At 43.6% G+C, this 25,423-nt stretch overlaps 1 protein-coding gene across 19 annotated transcripts in view; it reads right to left on the reverse strand.

Moving 5' to 3' along the window:
- Positions 1-25,423, reverse strand: part of LOC101328244 (1-acyl-sn-glycerol-3-phosphate acyltransferase delta) — a 1,425,233-nt gene that overhangs the window by 98,621 nt on the left and 1,301,189 nt on the right. The window contains exon 1 of one of the 19 annotated variants that reach the window (XM_033867957.2): positions 20,067-20,173. The exons of 16 other annotated variants lie outside the window; for them this stretch is intronic. The gene's annotated coding sequence lies outside the window, so the exon portion shown is untranslated. Of the gene's footprint in view, positions 1-18,773; positions 18,794-19,517; positions 19,675-20,066; positions 20,174-25,423 lie in introns of those variants that run through there. 2 more of the 19 variants (XM_004313652.4, XM_033867958.2) reach the window with 2 other exon arrangements.

The following is a 25,423-nucleotide window of genomic DNA, read 5'->3' on the forward strand; positions in this document are numbered from 1 at the left end:
TATCATAATTGTTATCTTATTGCCTCATCATTGTATTATTTAGGCTTCTTTTGTCTTTTTAATAACAAGTAACGCAGGGAACTTCCTGGGTGGCTCAGTAGTTAAGAATCCACTTACCAATGCTGGGGACATGGGTTTGATCCCTGGTCTGGGAAGATCCCACATGTCGCAGAGCAACTAACCGCATGTACCACAACTACTGAGCCTGCACTCTAGAGCCCGCGAGCCACAACTACTGAGCCCACATGCCACAACTACTGAGTCCGTGAGCCTAGAGCCCGTGCTCTGCCACAAGAGAAGCCACCGCAATGAGAAGCCCGCGCACAGCAATGAAGAGTAGCCCCCACTCGCCACAACTAGAGAAAGCCCACGCACAGCAACAAAGATCCAACACAGCCAAAAATAAATTTATTTTTTAAAAATAATTAGTAATGCAACAATTAACAATTCAGGGTATAAAGCCCTTTTTCCCCCTTAATTTTGGGTAGTATCTTTAGAATAAATTCCCACATGCAGGATTTCTGGGTTCAAGGAACAAACATTTTAAGGCATCTAGTGAATTTTGCAAAATTGATGTCCAAAAAGTTTATAGCTATTTATGTTCTTACCAGCAATTTACAAAAATACACATTCCACCACGTTTGTCGGCGATAAGAATTCTCATCTAAAAGCAACAAAAACCCGATTAACGCTTCATACATTAAAAGTTGTGTCTCTGTTTTAATCTGCATTTTGGGGGTTATAAGTGTTAACATTTATTAAACTACTGCTTTCTGTCACGACTTGTCTATTGTATCTGCTGCCCGCTTATCTCTTGTATATTGATTTGCACGAGCTCTCCATATATTAAATAGAATAACATCTTAACTATTCCATTTAGAGTGACCAATTTTTCCAGTATTTTTAGCTCATTAAAGCCTTAAATTATTATGGAGTAAAAGCTGTGATTTCTTTCAGGAAGTTTAGGCTTAGAAAGTCCTTCCTTCTACCCTTAATTCTTGTCCTGCAGAAAACTGGTACACATTCACTTATTTCATCTCCTTTTTCCATGATTAATTTTATATATTTTTAACTCTTAGATCTGACATTTATTTTTTGGCTATGGTGCTCCACGACAATCTAAATGGGTTTATTTCCAAATATTTAACGAGCTGTATCCAAGGCGTTTATTGGAAGTTCTTTCCCTCCTCCATTAATTCATACTATAATCATCCATTAAATACCAATAAACAGAGAAGAAATGAACTGTAGAGATCAATATACTAACCACTCATTTAACAGATGAAAAACTGGTACCTCCTGAGTCAGCGAGCAGCTCGATCCCTCCGACGGGAGGGACAAAGCTCTGAGGATTCTTTCTTCCCCTTGTCCCTCGTGCTCCCGCCCACCTGACATTTACTCTCTTAGAGGGAGTAAAATATTACTGTGCATTACAGCCTTCCCCAATCACTGGTTAAAGATCTGCAGGAAATCAGGAAGCTGTACCTTAGAACTACATTCAAGCCAACATAATCTCAGATGGGAATGAGGGAAACCAAGGTGGACACAGAAGCCACTTGCTGGGCCTTATTTTTCCCATTCAAAGACCAGAAGGATTCTCTAATGTTGTACCAATCTACCTATGGGAGGGTTTCTGCAGGAGAAAAAAGAAAAGCAGACAGGAAAAGTACCTCATGTTTTTAAAAGGGATTCCTTACCGATGTGTGATTAGGGAATGGAAGCCATAGCAAGACAGGGAGTTTTAGGCTGTCTTCGTCAACGGTGCATCTCAAGAACCCAGAACAAGAATTCCGCAGGGGGCTTCACCGGTGGCGCAGTGGTTGAGAATCTGCCTGCTAATGCAGGCGACACGGGTTCGAGCCCTGGTCTGGGAAGATCCCACATGCTGCGGAGCAACTAGGCCTGTGAGCCACAACTACTGAACCTGCGCGTCTGGAGCCTGCGCTCCGCAACAAGAGAGGCCGCGACAGTGAGAGGCCCGCGCACCGCGATGAAGAGTGGCCCCCGTTTGCCACAACTAGAAAAATCCCTCGCACAGAAACAAAGATCCGACACAGCCAAAAATAAATGCTTAAATAAAAGATTACTATTAATAAAAAAAACCGAACAAACAAAAAGAATTTCTCAGGAATAGAGAGGACGCCAAAGCCTCACGAGGCCCCTGTACCACTTTCTGCTAAGGGACCAACAGCCTAGAACACAGAGACACTGAGGGGAGGCCTGAGACACAGACACACTGAAGGGAGGCCCGGGGCACGGGGAAAATGAAGGGAGGCCCGGGACACGGGGAAAATGAAGGGAGTTGTGAGCAGTAGCCAATGTCTGAGGTCTGGAAACAGGGATGAGAGAATCCTTGCCAAGCCAGACATTTGCTTAATTGGTATTTTTCGTAATAGTATATAAAAGCTACAATGTGAATTCCCAAACTTTGAGGAGTTCCTAACTCCTAATGGATTCTTTGTATGTTGACTAAACCAGACTTTAATTTTGCCTCTGCTTTTAGCTTACGAGCTCCTCCAGTGTCGGAGAACAAATATATCATAAACGAACTAGAAATAATTACGAACAATTACAAATGAATAAGTAAAAAATAATTATAAGATATTAACAGGAAGCCCCAGCATTTACTTCTTCCTCCATGCTTAGGAAGTAGTTGGTTGGTAAGTCAAACTTTTTTTTTAATATCAAAAATGTGTAAAATACACAAAACATTTTACCACATTGATATCTAGTCACGTTTACTTCATTTTTTTAGGAAATAAAATATATAGATATTGAAGCCACTTCTGCTATTTGAGCTTGAAATTGGTGTGTTTCCTTCAATGTTTTTGTTCTTTTACTCTATATGTATTCACAAACACATACTTTTTATGTTGTAACGATGTGTGTAAATAATATTCGAATCCTTCTGGGATTTCCTTTCTACATTCAACAATAAATTTTTGAAATTTTATGCATCTAGTTTAGTCGTTTTAATTTTGGAAGAGTATTCTTTTGTATGGCTACACCAAAGATTAATCTATTACCATACTGATGGACATTTAGAGTATTTCCACTTTTTTCTCTATTATAGATAGTGCACTAATGAGCACTGGAATTGCTGCGTCATTCTGACGTGACATCCTCCAGCTTTACTAGATATGAACAAACTTCTTTTCAAAATTTAACACACTCGGAAGATGTTTGGGGTTAGAGCAATGATCCCCAACGCTTTTGGCACCAGGGACTGGTTTTGTGGAAGACAATTTTTCCATGGATTGTGGGGGGGGGATAGTTTTGGGATGATTCAAGCACATTACATTTACTGTAATTTCTATTATTATATTGTATACCAGAAATATTGTATTGTAATATATGATGAAATAATTATACAACTCACTATAATGGTGACAGGAGATGGAGCTCAGGCGGTAATGCGAGCGATGGGGAGCGGCTGTAAATACAGATGAAGCTTCACTTGCCCGCCACTTGCCTCCTACTGTGCGGCTCGGTTCCTAACAGGCCATGACCAATACTGGTCCGTGGCCCGGGGGTTGGGGACCCCTGGGTTAGAGAGATAATGGGCAATAATACTTTTCTTCTTTATGCTTCCCTGTATATTCTAATTATTCAACCAAGAGTATTTACCACTCTGGTAATATATTTAAGTTAAAAAAAAAAGCTCAAAGTTTTACACTACATTTTTCAGATTACTTATGTATGTTAACATATATTGCTTGATATCGCTCTCTGATTTATTAGTGGACCCATGCTACAGATAAGCAAATGGAGGCTTAGGGAAGTTCTATGACTTATTTAGTTTGGTCAGTAAACTGGTCCCGTACCTTCTCTGAGTCTCAGTCTCCTCTTTATTATTTCCATCAGCCTACCTCACAAAACTATTGAGGGTGAAAAATAAGACAACTGACTTGAAACACCAAAAAATTTTAAAGTGACTTATAAATATATAATCCACTGGTTATCTTTTTTCACGATTATGTTCTTTACATCTCTGTCCCTGCTCTGTACACAGTGAGAAATAACTAAGTATGGAGGAATATGGGAAAAGGTACATTCTTACAAAACCTCGGGTACCATTTCAACTGTTCCTTCCCAAGGAAAGAAGTATTCGTTAGCCAATGGTTTACTGCCGGGAGATTTACTCCTTAGTCCTTGATCGAAGCTTCATTCTAACGGTAATTTAATTCTTAGAGATGAGTAAATACAGACTCAAATGACAGAACAAAAAAAAATGGATTCAGTACTAAAAGCAAGTGCTTTTTGGTTTCAGATAATGCTCTTCACACGACTTGCTTCCTGTTTCTAAGAAAGCAAACCCTGGCAGAGTGGAGAGCTCTGGAAATACAACGCCTGGACGCAGAAAAGCTGGTGCCCGAAAACTGTTAAGGAAAAGCACAAACTGCTGCACACACGCAGCAAACCGTTTGTACTGTTGTGAGGGCGGTACAGAGCCAGCTAACCTGCACAGCGCTTCCAGTCCAAGAATACTCTAGGTTGAAAGGGACATAGCCTTGGTTCCCTGATAAAACCCAATAAAATCGCCACTATTTGAGTTGAACCAACAACCCTTCTGACAGTCACTTCTTCATTCCTTGCCTGTGGTATCTCACAGATCAAATTCTCCTGCATTAATTCTATAACAACATTTTGATATAGGTCTGAATACCAAAGGGTATTGGATTTGAAAACCTGACACATTTATGCAAAATATTATGCTTCCTTAGCCCCAGAGAAGACTTGGAGAAAAAAGTGAATGAAAAACACCTAGCTCTAGTTCCTCAGATATTAAACAGATTTGCCATATGTATGACCCAGAAATTAACACTCGTAGGTGTCTACCCAAAAGAAATGAAAACAATAAGTCCTCACAAAACCCTGTACACAGACGTTTACAGCAGCATTATTCATAACAGCTAAAAGATGGCAACAGCCCCAAAGTCTATCAACTGACACATGGATAAACAAAAAACTGACCCACGGATAGCCCCACAGTGGAATATTATTCAGCCACAAAAAAGAATGAATTACCAATACATGCTACAACATGGATGAACTTCAAAAACATTACACTAAGTGAAAGAAACCAGTTAAAGAAGACCACACATTGTATGATTCTGTTTATACAAAATGTCCAAAATAGGCAAATCTAGAGACAAAAAGTAGCCTAGTGACTGTCCAGGGCCAGAGGGCAGGGGGGGGATGGGAAATGCCCATGGGTAAAGGGTTTCTTTCTGAGGTGATGAAAATGTTCTAAAAGTAGACAGTGGTGGTGATGGTTGCACAACTCTGTATATATTACAATATATGACAAGCCACTGATTGTACACTTAAAATGGGTGAACTTTATGGCACGTGAATTATATCTCATAGTTGTTTAAAAACACAAAACAAACTCCTGGCCCTACAGAAGACAAAACCTAAGCATAGTCAGCTCTCAGGCCACGTGTGATAGAACCACGTGTCCTGGCACTGTCTGAATGAAGGAGTGAATGAGGCCGAGGGGAGTTCCAGCCCGCAGGAAAGAGGGGCTCTCCCCTCACCCAGGGAACAACAGGGCAAGATGTTGGGGCCCAGGTCTGCTGATGCAACGCTGGTGCCAGCCTGAGCGCTGCCGGGGTGTAGAGAGGGTCTTCTGACACTGGCATGACTTCTGGGAGGCTGGGCCACAAATAAGGTAGGGGGGACCTCACCTCTGATCCTGAGTATAGCCTGTGGGAAAGGCTGGAAGGATTTTCACCACCTCTGAGTTTTCCAGGCAGCCCCAAAGAGCAGAGGGAACTCACCCCCAGACACACGCCAACAGCCACTACTGCCACAATCTAGGCTTTGGCTTAAGGTCCAGAGGAAATCTTCAGTGGATCAAAGGTGTTTTCCCCTTCATGCAAGGCTGCTCTGAATACCTGAGACTGAATACTCTGCTTCCGGTCAAACCCACTCAAGTTGGAAGTAGACCGTGCTTGCTATAGCGGACTCACCATGATTAAATTCGGATGAAACTTCAAGGCTCAAATATGTGGAAGAAATGCTACTTAGAGCTATAAGGTCAGCTGCCCTTTGATGCCAAGCGGAGCAGATGCTGACAAAGCTTCCCCGGAGCAGAGCTCCATGAGGCAGGTGTGGTGTCTGGGGACTCACACGGTCCCCCCAGGAGCCAGCACGCCCCCCGCCCCCCGGCCACCACGGCAGACATCACGGGAAGAGTTCATGAATGAAACCTGGAGAGTTGCCAAGAGTGGGTTAATGAAATCCGTGGGGAGGTAAGTAATTGAAGGGAAAGAAATGGATCCATCCGCCCGTCAACATCGAAATCTTCACATTTTCTGGATGGTGGAAGGCGAATGAAGCAACAAGACAGAAATCAAGAATTTATGTCCCTGGGCTCCAATTTTAGCTCCAGAAGACTTTCTCTTTTCCCAAAGTCAGCGTGGTGAATTTGATCAACGCCCTGCATCAAATTCAAAACGTTCGCTGTGCTAGTGTCACTGAGCCCCTGTGGCCAGGGAGGGGTCGGGGCAGCTGCCCCAGTTTTCCTCTAAACTCTTGCTATGGAAATTAGTGTCCCCAAACGGGATGCTGGGATAGGGATAAAGTGACGAGGAAAATGGGACTTATTTCTCATCTGTCTTTAGTTATGAAGGAGGCCTGGAGCTTCCTGCTGCCTTCTTATAACAGGGGACCCTGAATGCTGAGTATCTGAAGGGCTCCACAGTGTAAAGGTAGCAACCTTCGCGCCTGAGCAGGGGCTCCGGAGGCAGCAGCTGGTTTGCCTTTATCAGCTGCTTGACCCTGGGCAAATTACTGAACCTCAGTTTCTTCACGTGTAAACTGGAGACAGTAATAGTTCCTACTTCATGGGTCTGTGGTGAGGATTAGTTGTTTCTAGAGCCCTGCCTGGTACGTGGCAATCTTAAATGTGGCATCATCTTCACCATCCTCATCACCATCACCGTCATCATCACCATCACCACCGTCACCATCACCGTCATCATCACCATCATCACCGTCACCATCATCACCATCACCATCGTCACCATCATCGTCACCATCACCATCACCACCGCCTTTGTCATGGCTCTGGCTTTCCTTTTGTCCCATCACTTTCCTGCTAGTCACCCTCCTTCCATCAGTGGCCCAAGTTCTCCCAGCCCCTTGGAAACACCTAGAAAACTTAAAAACAAAAACAAGGAACCAGTGAGTCGACTAGCCGGTCCAAGGCAGGTGATTCTAACGAACAGGCAAGGCTGAGCCCACAGCCGCGACTCTGCCAGTGAGACCTGAATTCAGGGAGTGAGATGCGGCCCCTTCGCCACAGCAGCCGTTTCCTCCCTTCACAGGGTCCGTGGCTGGTCCCCTGACTCTGCATCGAAGACCAAGTGTTGCGCAGGTCACCAAGGCCTCCACCGGTAGCTCCACATCGGCTCGCTCCTCCTGCCTTTGATTAAACCCCCTCCTCCTTCTGTTTTAATGTCAAAGACTCCATTTCGTGCTTGGAAGGCCAGCTCAGAGCACAGCTTCTGAAATGAGGGCCAAGCCGGGACCAGGCTGCAGGCCACCGTGACCCCCACTACAGCAATCTCCTCCCTCACCTGGGTCAGCCAGAGACATGTTCTGAATGAAGGAACTATCTGGAAAGCTAAAATGTATAACTAAGTTGCCAAAAGGTAAAACTGACAGAACTTTTGTTTCGGTGACGAGCTTTCCAGTGTCACCTGGACTCTCCTGCCTTAGGAAATGAAGTCCGCTGGGGCCAACATGGACAGCTCAGGACCATGGCTCTGCTGTTCATCAGTCAGTCTCAACCAGTAGTCATCTTTTTAGTTCCCCGTTCTTTCTTTTCCTGCCCTGCCATCCATTGCTGCTTTTCTACCATTTACCCAGGAAAACGGAGAACCAAGCTTGTTAAGCCAGCATTTCAGTGTCTGGCGCGCTAAGTAGGTTTCCGGAAAAATCAGATTAAGCCTAATGAAGAACACGGGCTTTTGACGATAACGTTTCTCACTTTATACTTAAGATCTGGGGCTGCGTTCCACATGGCTGGATATGTCACCATCTCTTAACTGGGATATGTTTCAGCAGACTTTTGGTTTAATCTGAATTAGATAAACTCCCTGTTGTCAGAGAGTACCTTTTCTCCACTTTCCCCCCAGAATGCCAATCCCATCGCCTGTGTCACACAAATATTCTAATGTGAATTTCCCTGGAATAGATGGTAGTACTTCTAATGCACAGACCCCACAGCACCTTGATAATCTGACAGCACTATTTCCATTTTCAAATGATTACTATGGGGACTTCCCTGGTGGACCAGTGGTTAAGACTCCACACTTCCAATGCAGGGAGCACGGATTCGATTCCTGGCTGGGGAGCTAAGATCCCACGTGCCGAGGGGCGTGGCCAAAAAGTTAAAAAAAAGATTATTATGAAATGTTGGGTCAAGGGACACTTCATATAATGCACTTAATAACATGATTTTAAAAAGAGCATGTACGCACACACACACACACACACACACACACACACACACACACACACAAGAGGCCCACCCTTCTTCCTTATTACTCTCTAATACATTAAAAAAAAACAGCTTGCTTGTGCCTGGGCAAAGTTCATAGGTCAGATTTTTTTTCATCCAACGTCTTACTGTAAAGGAAAAAATAAAGTGGTCTATTGGGGTAGTTAGGTATCGGGCTCTCTTTCCATCTCTTACAATGAGCTCTATCCAAGCTTTTCCTTTCACGCAGGAGGTTTGGGTGAGGTTACTCTGCAGAATGTGAGACCCTTCGAGTGAGGGGTACCTTTATGATAGCTTGTTCGTGTCTGAATTGGCAAAGTTCACCTGCCTGACTGTTTCGTTCAGATTTCAAAAGATAACCCCATGCAGGAAGGTTTTATGAGAACAGGAAGATAACTCACCCCAAAACGATAAGATAACAGATATCAGCCAGCAATAAGAACTGATTCCTTGTCCAAGAGATAGTCAAGGTACTGGGAGAGGAAGAGAGATCAGAAAGAAAAGAACAAGGGCTGGGCTCATCTAGAGAAGCTATTACTCCATTATCAAGGGAGGGAGGGCACAAAAGGTGGGTGACCAGAGACAGAAAGGGATCCAAGCAACCTTCCATCAGTTAGACCTTCAGGAGCAGATAGACACAGAGAAGAAAACAGTCAAGGTGGGTAAACTCTCAGGGATTACTCAGGCCTGGCCCCATCCCACCCCATCCCATCCCATCCCATCCCCAAGACTCACCACTGGAGAGAGTAGGAAGGAGGGGAAGGGAAAGGACTGTTCCTTCCCACAGCCAGCTACAGGTTATCCAGCTCAGTCTTTTCTTCTCAAAACTGTCCACAGAAATATTACCTTCTGCAGAGGAGACTAACTGTGAAGGGTCTGGAGCTATGGCCTAAAGCCATCCAAACAACCCAGCCTGAAAAGTCTTCTGTATTGTCTTAAAAGATCATGTAAATTTTGCGTTATGTCATGGCATGTCCATGTTTGTTTTCTTTTTAAAAATTCTTTTCCCTTGGATCTTCTGGCAAAATTGATGCTTGAGTGAGCTGGGCCCAGTTTACCCTGCGACTGGCACATGCCCCAGATGGCCACAGGATGAGGTGGATGAAGAATTTGCATCCAGCCTGGACCCTTCCTTAATGGGATCAGGAAAGAAGTGCCAGGCCACTTCCCAGTGCCAGGGGACAGCACCGACTAAGACAATCCCTGGTTTCAAGGAGCCCAAGGTCACACGGAGAGTAAGCAGGTGGCCACAGCTGGGGCCGAACCCAGGCTCTGCGGCACAGCCCTGCTCCCCCTTATGCCACGCTACTCCCTGTGGACCTAAAGGCTGCCAGTCTACTAGGCCCAGCAGAAAGCAGCTAGAGAAGGGGGCCTGGTAGTCTCCGAACTCTCATTAATGAAACACTCCTGTGGCCTTTGACAAGGGCAGGACACCTTGACCGCCAGGAGGATCCTCTCCCTGCCCAGAGAAGCAGGCAAGGTTATGTCATGTGCTCATTAGCAAATTGCAGCTCAGGGCCCGCCCAGCACCCACAGGACACAGCGAGCTCCCAGCCTTGCAAAGCACAGACAGTATGTCTTCTCTGGGGAGTCAGGCCAGAGGGAAGCTTTTTAAACCAGACTGTCTTAAAGACAAATCACAGTTCAGAAGACAGCAGCAGTGGGAGAAAGGAGGCAGTGCCAACCTGGCTAAAATTGGAACCCACATAAATAATTAAAATAATCAGGCACATTGAAAATATCTCTGTGGTCCTCTCTCTCTGCTTCCCTTAAACGTTAACTCTATTATTCCTCTAGGAATGGAGGTCAAATGAGGATTTTACAGACACCATGAAACTTTATTATATTGCTTGGTCTTAAGTAACTTCTTAAACTTCTGCATGATTTGGGAGGTTAAGATGAATTTCTGCACATTTTGAAGCTATGGAAATCCTTTCCCCCTAAAAGAAGATCCAGGGAAATTGGGGGCAAGAATACATCATACAAGTAAATAAGATGCCTGTATAATTCTTTATAGATCAAAAGTCACAGTCTTTGCTCCCCTAACAGGTATTGCTAGCTGTGTGACTCAGGAAAGCTAGCTAACCACTCTGTGCCTCAGTTTCAAGTCAGACTAGAGAAAAGAATTCACAACCCACAAGGCTGGATAAGGACAAAATGGGATCGGACAGGCAGAGCACACAGTACGGTAGCAGATGCTGAATAACGGGGGTTGATATTATTAAAATGCATAAATGACTACGTTACAAAGCATAACAGAGGTGACCCTTTGGGAAGAGTATTACAGGAAAGGTTTCTTTCTGTATTTACTATCCCAGAGCATCAAAGAGGCCCTCTGTACAACCCATTACAAAATCCTGGGGCTCCATCTCCCGGAGCTCTCAGCCCGGCTCTTTCTGCGTCATCCTCCCAGGCCTGGCCTCCACCTTGGTCTCCTGCAGCGAGGCACCAGCCTGACGGGGCTCTCCCTGCCTACGATGACAGCCAGATCAGTTCACAGGGTCCGAGGGACGGGGTATCCCCCACCTTGCTGTCCCTGCTGTCCAGGCCCCTTCACCACCTGGCACACTCTCATCTCTGATCACTTCCTGATTCACATCCTGCTCCTCTGTAAACAGAGCACCCCAGCGTTAGCACCCCGCTTCTAGGAAGCATTTCTGAAGCCCCAGACTGGATGGGGGATCAGAGACTCCCCTTTCTATGCTCCCACAGCGCTCTGCACTCTCCCGCCAGTGTGTTAAAATGATCCACTTAGGTTTCTGTCCTGTCCTCCAGGCAGTGACCCTGTCTGGCTCATCTGCGTACCCTCAGTGCCCAGCCAATAATAGGCTGGACACAAGGATTCAGAAACGCTGTAAGAAGATTCTGGAATTGTGTGGGGTGTGGGAATAACAGACTCACTCCACTCACTCCCATCTTTCAGGTCCTGGAAGGGAGGAGGGAGAAGGGCAGACAAAAGGAAGGGACAGCGCAGAGACTAGACACCTCGTGAGCCCCAGGCATGGGGCTGGGGAGCAGGCCTTACCTGAAGCAGGGCGGTCCAGGACCAACAGGGAAGGTGGCCTCCAACCCAGTGGGAAGCGCTGGAGACCAGAGACCAGGAGGGAGAGGCTGAAAACACCCACCACAGCTGGAGGTCTGTGCTCAGAGACAAGTGATTACTAGTGAGACCTGGGCCTGTAGCACGTGGTTCCCGGTGTAGACCCAGGAAATGGGGTGAATCAGCAAATCCCAGCAAAGGCGAGGTCAGTTATGCCAAGCAGCTCGCAATCTTCCTATAGATATGTTAATCCATCCCACCCAGAGTTTAGGCCACCCTGTCGGCCAGGCCCAAGGGCAGGGTCTCAGAGACTCAGGTCTCTGAGTCAGGTCCGCCCACCCAGCCCCGCCCAGCTCCCTCCCTGCAGCCTCGGGTTACAAGGTGACTGCGGCAGGTTTGCCAGAGAAAGGGCACTAAACTTCGAATACATTCCAGTTACAGGTCTGCCTTTCACTTATTTTATTATTATTTTCCAATTCCTGTCTATTTATTAATTTCAGTGAATGAATTGCACCTTTGGTTTGGACTCATGTCTGTAAACCTGGGGAGTACAGGTTAATCCTGAGGGACGTGTTTGCTTGGATGGGGGAGCCGACCACGTGAGCTCAGACGTGGCAATTCCCTAAAGCAGTGGTTCTCAAGTGCAGGTGACTTCGCCCTTCCAGGGGACATTTGGCAGAGTCTGGGGCATTTCTGGCTGTCACAATTGGGGCGGCGGTGGCATCTAGACGATGGAGGCCAGGAACGCACAGGACGGCTCCACAACAAAGACTTATCTGGCCCAAAATGTCAACAGTGCTGAGATTAAGAACTTGCCCTAAGGGGAGGGGGCGGGGTGGGGCGGGTGAGGGGCGGTGATGAATTGGGCCGTTGGGATTGACGTGTATACACTGATGTGCATAAAATTGATGACTAATAAGAACCTGCTGTATAAAAAAATAAATAAAATTAAATTAAAAAAAAAAGAACTTGCCCTAAAAGGAATGTCAACCTTGGAGGACCTGGCTGGAAGGAATCAGCTCAGGCACATCTGACCCTGGATCTCTTGTGCCCACTTTTTGTCTAGGCTACAGCAACCATTCAGTGCCAGGCGTGCTGCTCTGTGCTAGAAACTTCCATGAGAAGGCCCCAGTGCAGTCACGAGGCTAGAACTGTAAAGGATTGTCTATAATGTAATAGCATCTGGAAAGAGTGACTTTTAGGAAGAATGAACGGGATTGAGGAAGAATATCAAGCCAGCAGAGGCCAGAGATTCGGGAGATAGAGACCCAAAAGGCGACACACATTTGGGAAGGAAGCTACTCCCTTCGTCTCCTTTCAACCTACCCTTCCCCACAGCAAAGGAGAGAGGAAAGGGGAGGTTTTAGATGATAGCATTGATTGTGTGTTGACGGCTGCAGCATCCCGGGAAGAAGCGCCAGGTATGGACAGACTCTTTAAAATTTCATCAGCCTGGGTTAACCTCTGCCCCAAGAGAGGTGACAGCTCAGGAGGGAGCTGACAGAGATGGGAAGATGACCAAACTTCACTCAGTTCATTTCTCCCATTCTCATTTCAAAGTCTGTCTAAGATAAGCACTGGTGGTATCTTTTCAGATAACACTCTGCCTTTAAACTTGCTAACTGATCTGTTGACAATCAACAACAGACAAGAAACGCTAACTCCATCTACCCATGGCCTTGGAAACCACTGAGATCCGCCATAGCAGATATTCTTAAGAGCGACTTCTTGGCAAGGTTCAATCCTTGGGTATAAACTGGTTTTGCGAACAGTTCATATTTAATTTGATGTATGAACTGCACTGTCACTCAGATGTTTTCATCACAGGACCTGTTCCCTTCCCCCACCGTAACACCTTTCTGGCTAAACCACAACAAAATAACAAAGCCCCCTGAAAACTATTAGAGTAGTTTGTTTAGAAGTACGGCTATTAGTCCCCCCCCCCCCCACCTCTCCAAGTTCTAAAATACTACTCTCTCTTCCAAAATTTCTGAAGCTCCTAAAATGTAGGATAGAAGGCATGCAAGGGAAGGTCCATACGGTAGAGAGCTGTTCACAACTGCAGAAATACTGTGTGTCTATGTCCCAGGCACTGGGCTGGCTCGGGCATAGATGCATAAATACGATACCATGGAAATAGGGGGTCAGCAGTGGGGTACCATGGTCTTGGGTCCAATCTCAGCTCTGTTACTTATTACGGTATTAGGGGAGTAACTTACTCTCTCTCAACTTTACTTTATCTAAAATGCAAACGGATAACAGTTTAACTTGCTCGTTTGTTATGAGGATAAAGGGAATGAATAAATGTGAGGTCTGTGTAAAAGACTTGCCCATAGGGTGCTCTCAGCACAGGTGGGCTGCTATCATTATCATATATATCCTACAGGTTGGCCAGTCACCTCAGCGTCCCTGATGGCTTCTACAGGTTACCTGTCATCCCCCAGGCTGAGGAATAATCTCCTGCAGGAATTTCAGTGTCCGGTTTCAAACTACCATGAGGTACACAAGGTGCCTCTTCTCTCGTAGGATCCTACATAGAAATGACCATGAAATAGCCATCATGTGTGACCCAAGGTCAGAGGGGAGAGATTGGAACAACTTCCTGCTGAAGGGAGAAGCTGATCTCACCCACAATCAAAATAACAAAGAAGAGGGGGAATTTGCTAAACGGTTTTTTCTCTGAAGGTCAGGCGGGCACTGGAGGGGGGCATTCCGGATGAACTCGGTTAGGTTGCCCATATCATTTCCGGCTGAAGGTAGAAATCATGTGCGGTCAGACAATCCTGCTGAGAGGAGCTGCATGACAGCAGGAAATACAAACAGGAAGTGTTGCAACAAGGTTTTAACATTATTTATTCGGGGTATTTAGATTTAAAGTGTTGAAACCCACTTGCTTTTGTCGAACAAGACATAGACTTGCAACATCTTATGGGAAATCTAATGGCAAGAGGATTATCTAGTAAACCAATGAGCATATAATTTGGATGCAGTTGGGAGTCTGTCTTTTTAAAATGTTATATTTTGAGTCCATCTGGAGGGACCTATAGTCCCACGGAGTCTACAGGGAACTCACTCTGAGGGAACTTTGAGAGATTATCTCACTCAGTTTGTATTTTTCAGAAAGAGAATTTACAAGCCTTCCGCCCTCTGTGCCTCTGTGACCCCAGGGTCAAATCCTCACTTCTTGCATATCGTTAACAAATGTTTACTGACATCAAACAAGCAAACCAATGAAGGAAGAGACAAGAAAGTTATAAGATGAACAGTCAACTGCTAAGCACTCTCTCCCTCTCTGCCCAGAACAATCTATGTATAAAATTGTTCAATGAAAGAAGCATCTGGTGCCATTAGCCAACAGATGCTTCAATCAAAAACAATTACCCCTGTATATTACACAATGGAATATTACTCAGCCATTCAAAAGAGTGAAATATTGCCATTTGCAGCAAAACAGACAGACCTAGAGATGATCATACTAAGTGAAGTAAGTCAGGCAGAGAAAGACTAGCAGTATATGACATCGCTTTTTTGTGGAATCTAAAAAAATAATAAAAATTAACTTATTTACAAAACAGAAACAGATTCACAGACATAGAAAACAAATTTATGGTTACCAAAAGGGAAAGGGGAGGGGGAGGAAAAAATTTTAAACATGGGATTAATAGATACACACAACTATATATAAAACAGATAAACAAGGACTTCCTGCATAGTACATGGAACTATATTCAATACCTTGTATAACCTATAATGGAAAAGAATCTGAAGGTGTACACCTGAAACTAACACAATATTGTAAATCAACTATAGTTTAATTAAAAAAAAAAAAAAAGAACAATACGCCCTGGTTTAAGGGGCTGTTTCTACATCTGTCTCTCTGCTAGTTCCTGAGCATTTTTAGGGAAGAAATAGTTTCCCATTTATTGCTAGATCCATGATATATAGTGCCTGACACATAATACTGATATCAGTTGTTGAGTGAATGAGTAAATGGATGGGTGGATGGATGATATATATATGAATGAATGAATGAATGAATGGCGACTGAAAGGTAGGACTAAAGGTGAAAGGAAGAAGTAAAGCAAACCAGACTGGAACACAAGTAGAAAATCTTTGTGGAACAAGTCTTGAAAAATAAAGAAAGACAGGTTAGATAGATTGTTCCATGATAACGTTCACCAAAAATTGCTCTTGTTTTAAGATATTTCCTCTTATTCAGTCATTAGAAGAGAATGGAGATCACCCAGTCACAGTATCTCCCTTAAAAACCCTTCGGATATTTGAAAACTAGCTATTTACACTGTATGCGGTTTTGCTCACAGTGTGTCCACAGCACTCGGCACACAATAAATGCACAAGAAATACTGTTAAAAGAACAAGTTCATGATTTAAGCTTCCTCTTTCCCAGAACCTTAGCAGTGATTCTCTCGGGTCCATACATGAAGCCAAATTTCCGAGTTCCAAAACTTTCCAAATGGATTCTGTCCTGAGACGAAGATTATTGCATTAGAGTTGCCCAGGTTCTGGGTGATGTGAGATAGTTTTTAAGCCCGGCGTGATTACATATGATCATTTAGGCGTCAAAACCCTTTCAGAACTGTGAACACAGTGTCTTCCCATACCCATTAGACCTCCTTTTCAGAATACAGCAGATTGCACAAAATATAGTAAGTTTGCCAAATGTTCATCTGAGCATCCCACAATTTAAAGCAACAGCAATGGTCGGTATTATTAGAATGACGTTGTGGGTGCATGTGGAGTTCCCGCATTCAAATTTCTGACTTGTTTAAAGTCTGATTTAAGTCTGATTGCAGTTCTTAGAGCTTCACCTCAAGAATAACTGAATTACGAAGGATTCTGCCTCCTACTTACACAGTCCTTCTTTTCTACCAGTCTCGTTCTGGGTTAAACAAAATTCTGTCCCTGAATCCCTACTAGTTCTTTCCACCAGCACAGACTGCTCCTGGGCTATTTCCATGCTAAAGATGGACTTCTCCCTGCTTTGGACAAGAACCTTGAACCAGGACCCATCTCTCACCATCCGTCCCTGTTACCTGAGACACCTTTGCCTCTTCGCCTTGAATCATCTGTCCCCTCCCCTTCAAACCTTCAATGTCACCATCCTCTACTTCTTCCCAGACTCACGGCATCTCACTTCTCATATCCCTCTTGCCCTGCCTCCTTCTCTCCAGTTCTGTGCCCATCTACACACTTTGTCACCACTATTTGGAGGATTTTAAACTTGAGAGCACAGACCACCACTTCTGTTTTCTTCACAAACTTGACAGCACACAGTTCAGAGCCATGAAATCCCAACACGATGGTGACTGACTCCAGCTTCACCAGTTATTTCCTCAGCATCATCTCCATCCAGCCTCTTTCACTGGACCCAGAATTTGCTTTGCATCTATAGCTCCACTGACCTTCTCCGGGTCAAGACTGTTAATTATGGGGTTTTTTGTTTTTAGTGTGTGTGGTACGCAGACCTCTCACTGCTGTGGCCTCTCCCGTTGCAGAGCACAGGTTCCGGACGCGCAGGCTCAGCGGCCATGGCTCACGGGCCCAGCCGCTCCGCGGCATGTGGGATCCTCCCGGACCGGGGCACGAACCCGTGTCCCCTGCATCGGCAGGCGGACTCTCAACCGCTGCGCCACCAGGGAAGCCCCTGTTAATTATGTTTTTAACTTCTACTCAGGGTCTGATCATAGGACAGTGATTTCCCTTTTTTTTTTTGGCTGAAATTCCAAACAATTCCTGCTACTTTTCCTTTGAACTCCATCTTACAAGGATTTTTGCTGTGAAACTCCTATATTTGGAAACTCAGGAGCACTCTTACCACACACTTGACTTACACACTTTCCATCTGCTCCGCAGGGTCATGTAGTAAAGTCCACATCCCTGAGGACCATCTCAGGCTGGAAAAACCGTAACTTAGTCTGACTAGTTTCCACACTTTGCAAACATCGCAAACCTATAAACCTACAACTGTTCATATGTACTAACATGTGCTTTTCAAAACAAGAGTCATATTTTTTAATGACACTTTTCTGTGTTTTATGACTTTTTAACTAGTTCTCTTGTCTTTACTTAGTTCCCGTTAGTTTTGTGCCACGCTATTTAGCCCCTTTTTTAGATAACTTTTGTATCTGAAATACTTAAGACCTCTTGCACTATAAAAAGTTTTATAAGTCAGAGACAACAGCATGCTGAGATAAGGATCTTGGCAAGCAGAACCTCATTAAATCACCCCTTCTTCCTGCTTCCCTGAGGAGGGGTTACTCTGAGCTTTCTAAGTGATGCTTTTGGCTTCACAGTGGAAAGGCATTGTGAAGGCTAAGCCAGCTTCACAAATCTTTATCCAAAACTACAGATAATGTTAAGAATCAAGGGTGAGATTACTATCGATTGGTCTTATACAGCCTAATTTGGTAATTCAGGATGCCCATTAGAAGAATGGTGTCTGTTATCGAACATCTCCTCAGATGCACTGAATAAAAGCATCAATTTGACTCCTACCTGTTAATAAGCCCATTTGGACTATGTTCAACAGCTGTGTCACTTGATTTTAATTATATTTAACTTTGCTTAATACTATGTAGATGATACTATTTTTCTCTCATGTTTTATATTTTTCCTGAAAATCAACTTTTTCTCTCCATAGAGGATACTTAGAAGATTCAGTAGTTTCCCTGCCCAACTACACACACACACACCACATATCACACACATCAGATCCACATACACACCACAGACACACACTTTCTTCCTTATGATCTTTTTTTTTCCCAACTGAGGATGCTTGACTAACAATCACAGCTGGGTTAATCTCTTCCCAGTTTTAAAAAAGAGAAGGTCTATGGACCATCAGCTTAAGGAGAGTGGACAGCTGATCCATATTAGGACGACGCCCGAAAAACTGAGAATCCTGCTGGTAGTTAACATTTGTTACTCATTTACACTTGTTGAACTTGGATTGTGTGCTAAGTAAGTTCAGACTAGAGCAAAGACCCCTCTTTTAAACATTCAGACTTTTAGGCAGACCTGGGCAGACAATAACGTCAGTGTGAATTCTCAAACACCCTCTACAACTTTTTCCAAGGATCTCACTCCTCTAAAGAAGTGCTCTTCCCCGCCCCCCGCCACTTAGTTTGATCACAGGATTAATATCACGTCTTGAGAACAGTTTAGGTTTTCAAAAAAGACCAGAAACTGAAGACTTACATAAACATCAGATCATTCCTTTTTCTAATTCCCATATATGATGAGGAAATTCATAGGCTGAAAATTCAGTAAATAAAGAGGTAATTACAAATGCCCGTTTCCTTGACAACTCCCCTCCCCCAGCCCTCCGGTGATAGGGAAAAACCAAAACGGGGGTGAGGAGGGGTAGCCGCGAAGCCAGGTTGCCTCCGAGCAGCCTGGGCGAGAACCAGCGCGGAAAGCAGCCGACGCGCAGCAAACACAAATAAAGCAATGGATATCGGGGCTGCACTTGGGTGTAGTATTTTTGTGGTTGCCATAGAAACGGCAGAGACGGAAGAACATGTTGCATGACACAAAAGAGACCGATCGGTAACAGGAACCTTCTCCCCGGCTTCGTCTATTGCAGAGAAAATTATTTCACCCGAGGCGGCGGGGGGGGGGGGGTGCTGGGCAGGGGGAAATGAACCCCAGCACGGCAGCTCGAAATCACAGCGCGGACGGCCACGCTCCCCCAGCTGAGCACAAAGAAACGGTTCTTGTGCGGCAGCAAAGCCCCCGCTGCCTTCCAGGGCTGCCCCTCCACGTTCCCACTGTCTCCTCACTTCCTTCTCCGCCTTCCTCTCCTCCTCTTTCTTACCTACCCCTTCCAGAGGTTTTAATGAAATCCAGCCCAGGAGAGAATAAGGGTGATAGAGAGAGGGGTGCAAACATCCGCCACGCCCAGAGGTGAAGTCGCCTGGAAATAGCACGAACGGCACATACCTCCTTTCTGGAAGCCCTGGACACATGGACTTAGAAATCAGAAACTGAAAGGGAGCAGGCTGGGGTGCAGAAATTGCCACTAGTTTATAGGAGCTGTAAGTCAGCCAACACTGGAAAGAAAAAGCGAGACTCCACCCATGGGGTGGACTCTTCGGAAAAAAAAAAAAGTGGTCCTCAGCTGACGTCTCTCCCCACCCCATGTCACTTCCTTTTAAAGCTACAATTTAGCAGTTATGGGGAGGGAGATACGAGCTGGTGTAACATGAGTCCCTCCCCCTCCCCTTCCAATTAGTGTAAGGAAGTGCTTCAGCTGGCTTCACGTCTGAAATCTCTGGCCGGAGAACCTGCCAGAATCGGAAACAAAGCCCGCTAGGTGGCCTTTCTTTTTCGGCCGCGCCTCCCGAATCCTGTTGCATCCCTATGCCGACATGGCTCCTCCAACCTCAGCTCGGACAGATCCAGCCCCGTCTGTGCTGAGACCTGGAAATTGCCCTAAACTGGCTCATATTTTGTTTGGTAAAATACCCGCACTCTGCAATCCCCCCTCACCTCTCACTGGTACGCGGTGCGGAAAGGAGATTGCATTCCACTCGGAAGAGCCCCAAAGCACCTTCGACAAAATACTACTGAAAATTCCAGCGATCTGAGATGTTAAGAACTGGGAAACAGAGGCTTGGAGGTCGATGGATTTTCTCCCCGCAAAGCAGCTACCGGGTGGATTCCCCGTGCGCGCGCGGGCGCGCACGCAAGCACATGCACGTGGCATTCACGCGCAGTGTTAGAGAGGGTCTGGGCAGATCTTTATAATAAAACAGAGTCCTCATAATTTTAAAAGAGGGCGGGCTGTTGAACCTCCAGAAATGCCAGGTCTCCAACATTTCTAAAAAACACTTTCAACCTCCAAACAGTTAAGATGTATGCCCTTCAAATGTTCTTTATTAGAGCCATTGCCACAAATAATATTTGAGTATTAACATATGACTCCTGTGTTCACCGCCGTTCTTTAGATGTTTACAATCCACAGGGGAAAAAAATAAATGTTCACAAATAACTAGACCATATTGCAGAATTACTAAGAGCTACAAAAGTGCTAAAAACAGCGTGCCATGAGAAAATAGAAGGATGGAAAGAGCTCTATTGGGTTACGATGAGCGAAAAAAAGGCATTCAGAATTCAGCAAACATGGTTTGGACTGGGTCCTATAGGGTGTGCGGCGTTTTGATAGTCTGTGATGGAGAGAGGGAAAAGCATGAATGGGGTTGAAGGACATCTAAGGCATAAAAAAGGACCAGAACAGAAAACCCATTTGTGGCAATGGTTTATTTTAATATTCATGGGAAAATAAATTTGACCATGTAAACACGTTTATAAAAGATGTTTGTAAGAAGTTCTTGCAGCCAAGGCAATTTTTGAGTTCTCATAACTTTTCAAATTATGTTTTAAAATTCATTTGTTTCCAGTTTTTCAAAGCACTTCTAAAGCAGAGTTAGACTGCTGCTTTTTCATAGTTGAATTTTGAATGGGGATTAACTTCAAAATCTACAAATTGCATAAATTTGTGCTACATTTACTACAAGTAGAGCCACTGATTTCAACAGAAACAATATGAAATAAAAATTTTTGACATTTGCAAGTCTTATTCTGATCATAATACTATGATATGTCTATTCCATTAAGATTATCATTATTATTTTTTAATTTAATTTTTTTATACATCAGTTTCTCTTTTTTGAATTTTATTTTATTTTTTTTTTTATACAGCAGTTTCTTATTAGTTATCCATTTTATGCACATCAGTATATACATGTCAATCCCAATCTCCCAATTCATCCCACCTCCACCACCCCCCACTCGGCTTTCCCCCTTTGGTGTCCATAAGTTTGTTCTCTACATCTGTGTCTCTATTTCTGCCTTGCAAACCAGTTCATCTGTATCATTTTTCTAGATTCCACATATATGTGTTAATATACGTATTTGTTTTTCTCTTTCTGACATACTTCACTCGGTATGACAGTCTCTAGGTCCATCCACGTCTCTACAAATGACCCAATTTCCTTCCTTTTTATGGCTAATATTCCATTGTATATATGTACCACATCTTCTTTATCCATTCGTCTGTCAGTGGGCATTTAGGTTGCTTCCATGTCCTGGCTATTGTAAATAGTGCTGCAATGAACAATGGGGTGCATGTGTCTTCTTGAATTATGGTTTTCTCAGGGTATATGCCCAGTAGTGGGATTGCTGGGTCATATGGTAGTTCTATTTTTAGTTTTTTAAGGAACTTCCTTACTGTTCTTCATAATGGCTGTATCCATTTACATTCCCACCAACAGTGCCAGAGGGTTCCCTTTTAAGATTATTGTTATTATTATGCTTATTTTTGCTACAGTAACACTTTGCCTATTTAGATGATGTTACTCACAGTCTCAATTACCTTAGAAATATAGCTGAGAAATATGGGAGGAAAAAACACTACTTCTAAAAATTTAAAGTGGAAATACAACCTTTGAGAATTAAACCCTATGCACTTTACTCAGTCCCATTTAGAATCTCTCCTTTATTTCAGATATCCTGATTTAGCTCTTTCTATCTAAACAAGGAACTGTGAAAATTTCCAGATCAAAATCTAACAATTCAGTTCAACAAATAGGTATCGAGTATCTGTGCTGGTTGCTGAAGATGCAAAAACACAAGTAAGACATGGACCTTGCCCCAAAGGCCTCAGAGTCTTAGGAAAGAAAGAGGCCTGGAAGCAATTAAGATATGAAGGCAGTAATTGAAGTCTGTACAAGGTTCAGAGATGAGCCAAAGAATGGGGAAAGGGAAGTAGGGGTGTATGTCTACATAGTTTCTTTCTTTCTTCTTTGTAAATAAATTTAATTAATTAATTAAGTTTTGTCTGCGTTGTGCCTTCGTTGCTGTGCACGGGCTTTCTCTACTTGCAGCGAGCAGGGGCTACTCTTCGTTGCAGTGCGTGGGCTTCTCATTGCGGTGGCTTCTCTTGTTGCAGAGCACAGGCTCTAAGTGCACGGGCTTCAGTAGTTGTGGCGCATGGGCTCAGTAGTTGTGGCTCACGGGCTCTAGAGCACAGGCTCAGTAGTTACAGTGCAGGGGCTTAGTTACTCTGCGGCATGTGGGATCTTCCCAGACCAGGGATTGAACCCTTGTCCCCTGCATTGGCAGGCGGATTCTTAACCACTGCACCACCAGGGAAGTCCCTCTACATAGTTTCTTAATTCACAGCAAACTATAAAAGGGATGAGCATGATCAGTATATTCACCGGTGAGACAGCAAGAAATAAACGCTGACAGCTGGAGCTAAGAGGCGTAAAGTGGTAACTCGTAAAAAGGATACACAAATAGCCATTAAATAACAACAACAAAAAGGATGCAACCTCACATAAAATAAAAGTAGAAAGGAAGAGATGTTCTTTCTTTGTCTGTCTGCTTGTCAAACATTCAGAAAACTATAGTGTACAATGTGAAGAGGATGCTGTACGATGGGCTGGCTCCTCTCTTCCTGGTGACAATGAATTGGTACCTTCTTTCTGGAATTTAAACAAGGTATATCACAAGCTTTTAAAATGTTCATTTTTTTTTTTTTTTTTTTTTTTTGCGTTACGCGGGCATCTCACTGTTGTGGCCTCTCCCGTTGCGAAGCACAGGCTCTGGACGTGCAGGCTCAGCGGCCATGGCTCACGGGCCCAGCCACTCCACGGCATGTGGGATCCTCGGGAACCGGGGCTTGAACCCGCGTCCCCTGCATCGTCAGGCGGACTCTTAACCACTGCGCCACCAGGGAAGCCCTATTTGTAACTTTTATAAAAGAAAATGACCATGATTAAAAAACAAAAGACTCAAGGTTTCTAAAGTCTTAGGTGATTTAGGACAGAAGCAAAGAATAATCGATGGAGATTATAACATGTTCAATCCCAAAGATTGAAATATTTTCAGAATCCTCTATTAAAGGTAAAATTCTATGTGTTTCAGAAGAGTTTCTTTTAACCTAAATTCTGGTACTTAGAATGATAAATATCATTTATCTAAAATGTTAACTTGCATACTGTGTTTTTCGCTGCCATGCTAGATGGTTGAGTTATTAGGGACATTATTTCCAACAGCCTTTTCTCTTAACACATTGTTAGCTACACAATGACAATAGTTTTGCTTTCTTTTCATTTGGCTTATTTTATGAACATGAATATAGATACATCTGTATAAATCTATATACACAGTTTGAAATTTTCCTCAAGTTATAAAATATAAACATATCACAGACTTGTAATTATAATAACCTCACTGTATGCTAAATTCGGAATTGTTACTGCTTTGAGGTGACAAAGAAAAAGTGTAAATAATAAATTCAATTTGATATTTGGAGTGTTTCATCTTATATTTAATAGTTGTATATTTCAATCATTTCTAATAGAGCCTTACAATTGTGTCACATATATGTTTTTAACGACCAGTAATCTCTTATGGCTATATTGTTATTATTGCCATCATTTTAAGTACTTTCAAATAGCTTTAACATTACCTGTCATTGAGGAAAATACAGAGGAATCAGGCAAGATTCCTCCTTGATCAATAATGATTACAATAAGTCATTCCCCAAACATTAATGTCCATTGATCAGCTCTCAACACATCTTAACTCAGAATTTTTCTTTAAACCTGTTACAAATTGTTCTCAGTGTTCACTCAGCTCCTTTCTCTTCTAGACCACTCCAGGTTCATTCAGACTGGCAGAGCTGACCCTGGAAAGTCATTCATTCCCTCCTCTTGCATCCAGGCACTGAGCAACTGGAAATCATATAATGCAGGAGGAAATCTACCCCAACAGGAGGAACTGAATTCAAATCAATTAAAGCCCGACTGATGGGCAACAAATGGAAAAAGGTTCCAGCTTCACTATCTGGTTTTAAAAGACAAGGTCATACAAAAGATTACTGAGACTTAGCCCTCGCATTCTTTGCAACCAAGTAAAAAGAAAGCACACCACTTCAGGTGGTGTTTCACTCTGGATGACTTTCAGCCCTTGTACTTTATATGTTGGGTAATTTTTTTTAAGTTTTGATAAGATGGATTACCCTTATAAACAGAAATGTGAAACATTGTTTTTTAAATAAATCTTTATTGTTCTCAATTGTTGACATAATGCTTGTCTTTATTTGGCAAGCTTATAGACTAGTGGCACCTTGGAGGTTGATCTACTTAAAGTGTCGTCATGGACCATGAGGGTGGGAGCTTGTTAGAAATGCAGAGGGGACTTCCCTGGCGGTCCAGTGGTTAAGACTCCATGCTTCCACCGCAGGCGGCGCGGGTTCAATCCCTGGTCGAGGAACTAAGAACCCAATTGCTGTGCAGCGGCCAAAAAATTAAAAAAAATTTTTTTTAATTAAAGAAAAAAGAAATGCAGAGTCTTGGGCCCCACCCCAGACCTAGTGAATCAAACTATTTTCACAATATCCCCAGGAAATTCACACGTGCATGGAAGTTTGAGAAGTACTTGCTTGAGTCCACATCTCTCATTTTACAGAGGACACTTCAGAGTCCAGGAAGGGTGAGTCTGCTTGTCCTGGGTTACACAACAAACAGGAAATAGAGCTGAAGCAAAACCACAGTTTTTAATGATTCCTACTACGGAATTCTTTCCACTGTATTCCTCCAGCTTTCAGATGAAAAGCAAGTCTGAAAGAAAATCTATTGGCATAAAAATGTTAAAAAGAGAATTTCTACTTAAACTCATGTTTATTATTCTAAGTGTAGTTATTAAAAGTCTACACTCTGTGCATTTGAGTTTATACACAGTCAGCTTTACCCAAAGAAAATGAATCTTGGAATTTGGCAACTTTCAGACCAAAATTGGCAAAAAGCAGGTGACATCTTTTCTCCATGATCACTCAT

This window comes from Tursiops truncatus, chromosome 12 (assembly GCF_011762595.2).
Source record: "Tursiops truncatus isolate mTurTru1 chromosome 12, mTurTru1.mat.Y, whole genome shotgun sequence".
NCBI classification, from domain to species: Eukaryota; Metazoa; Chordata; class Mammalia; order Artiodactyla; family Delphinidae; genus Tursiops; species Tursiops truncatus.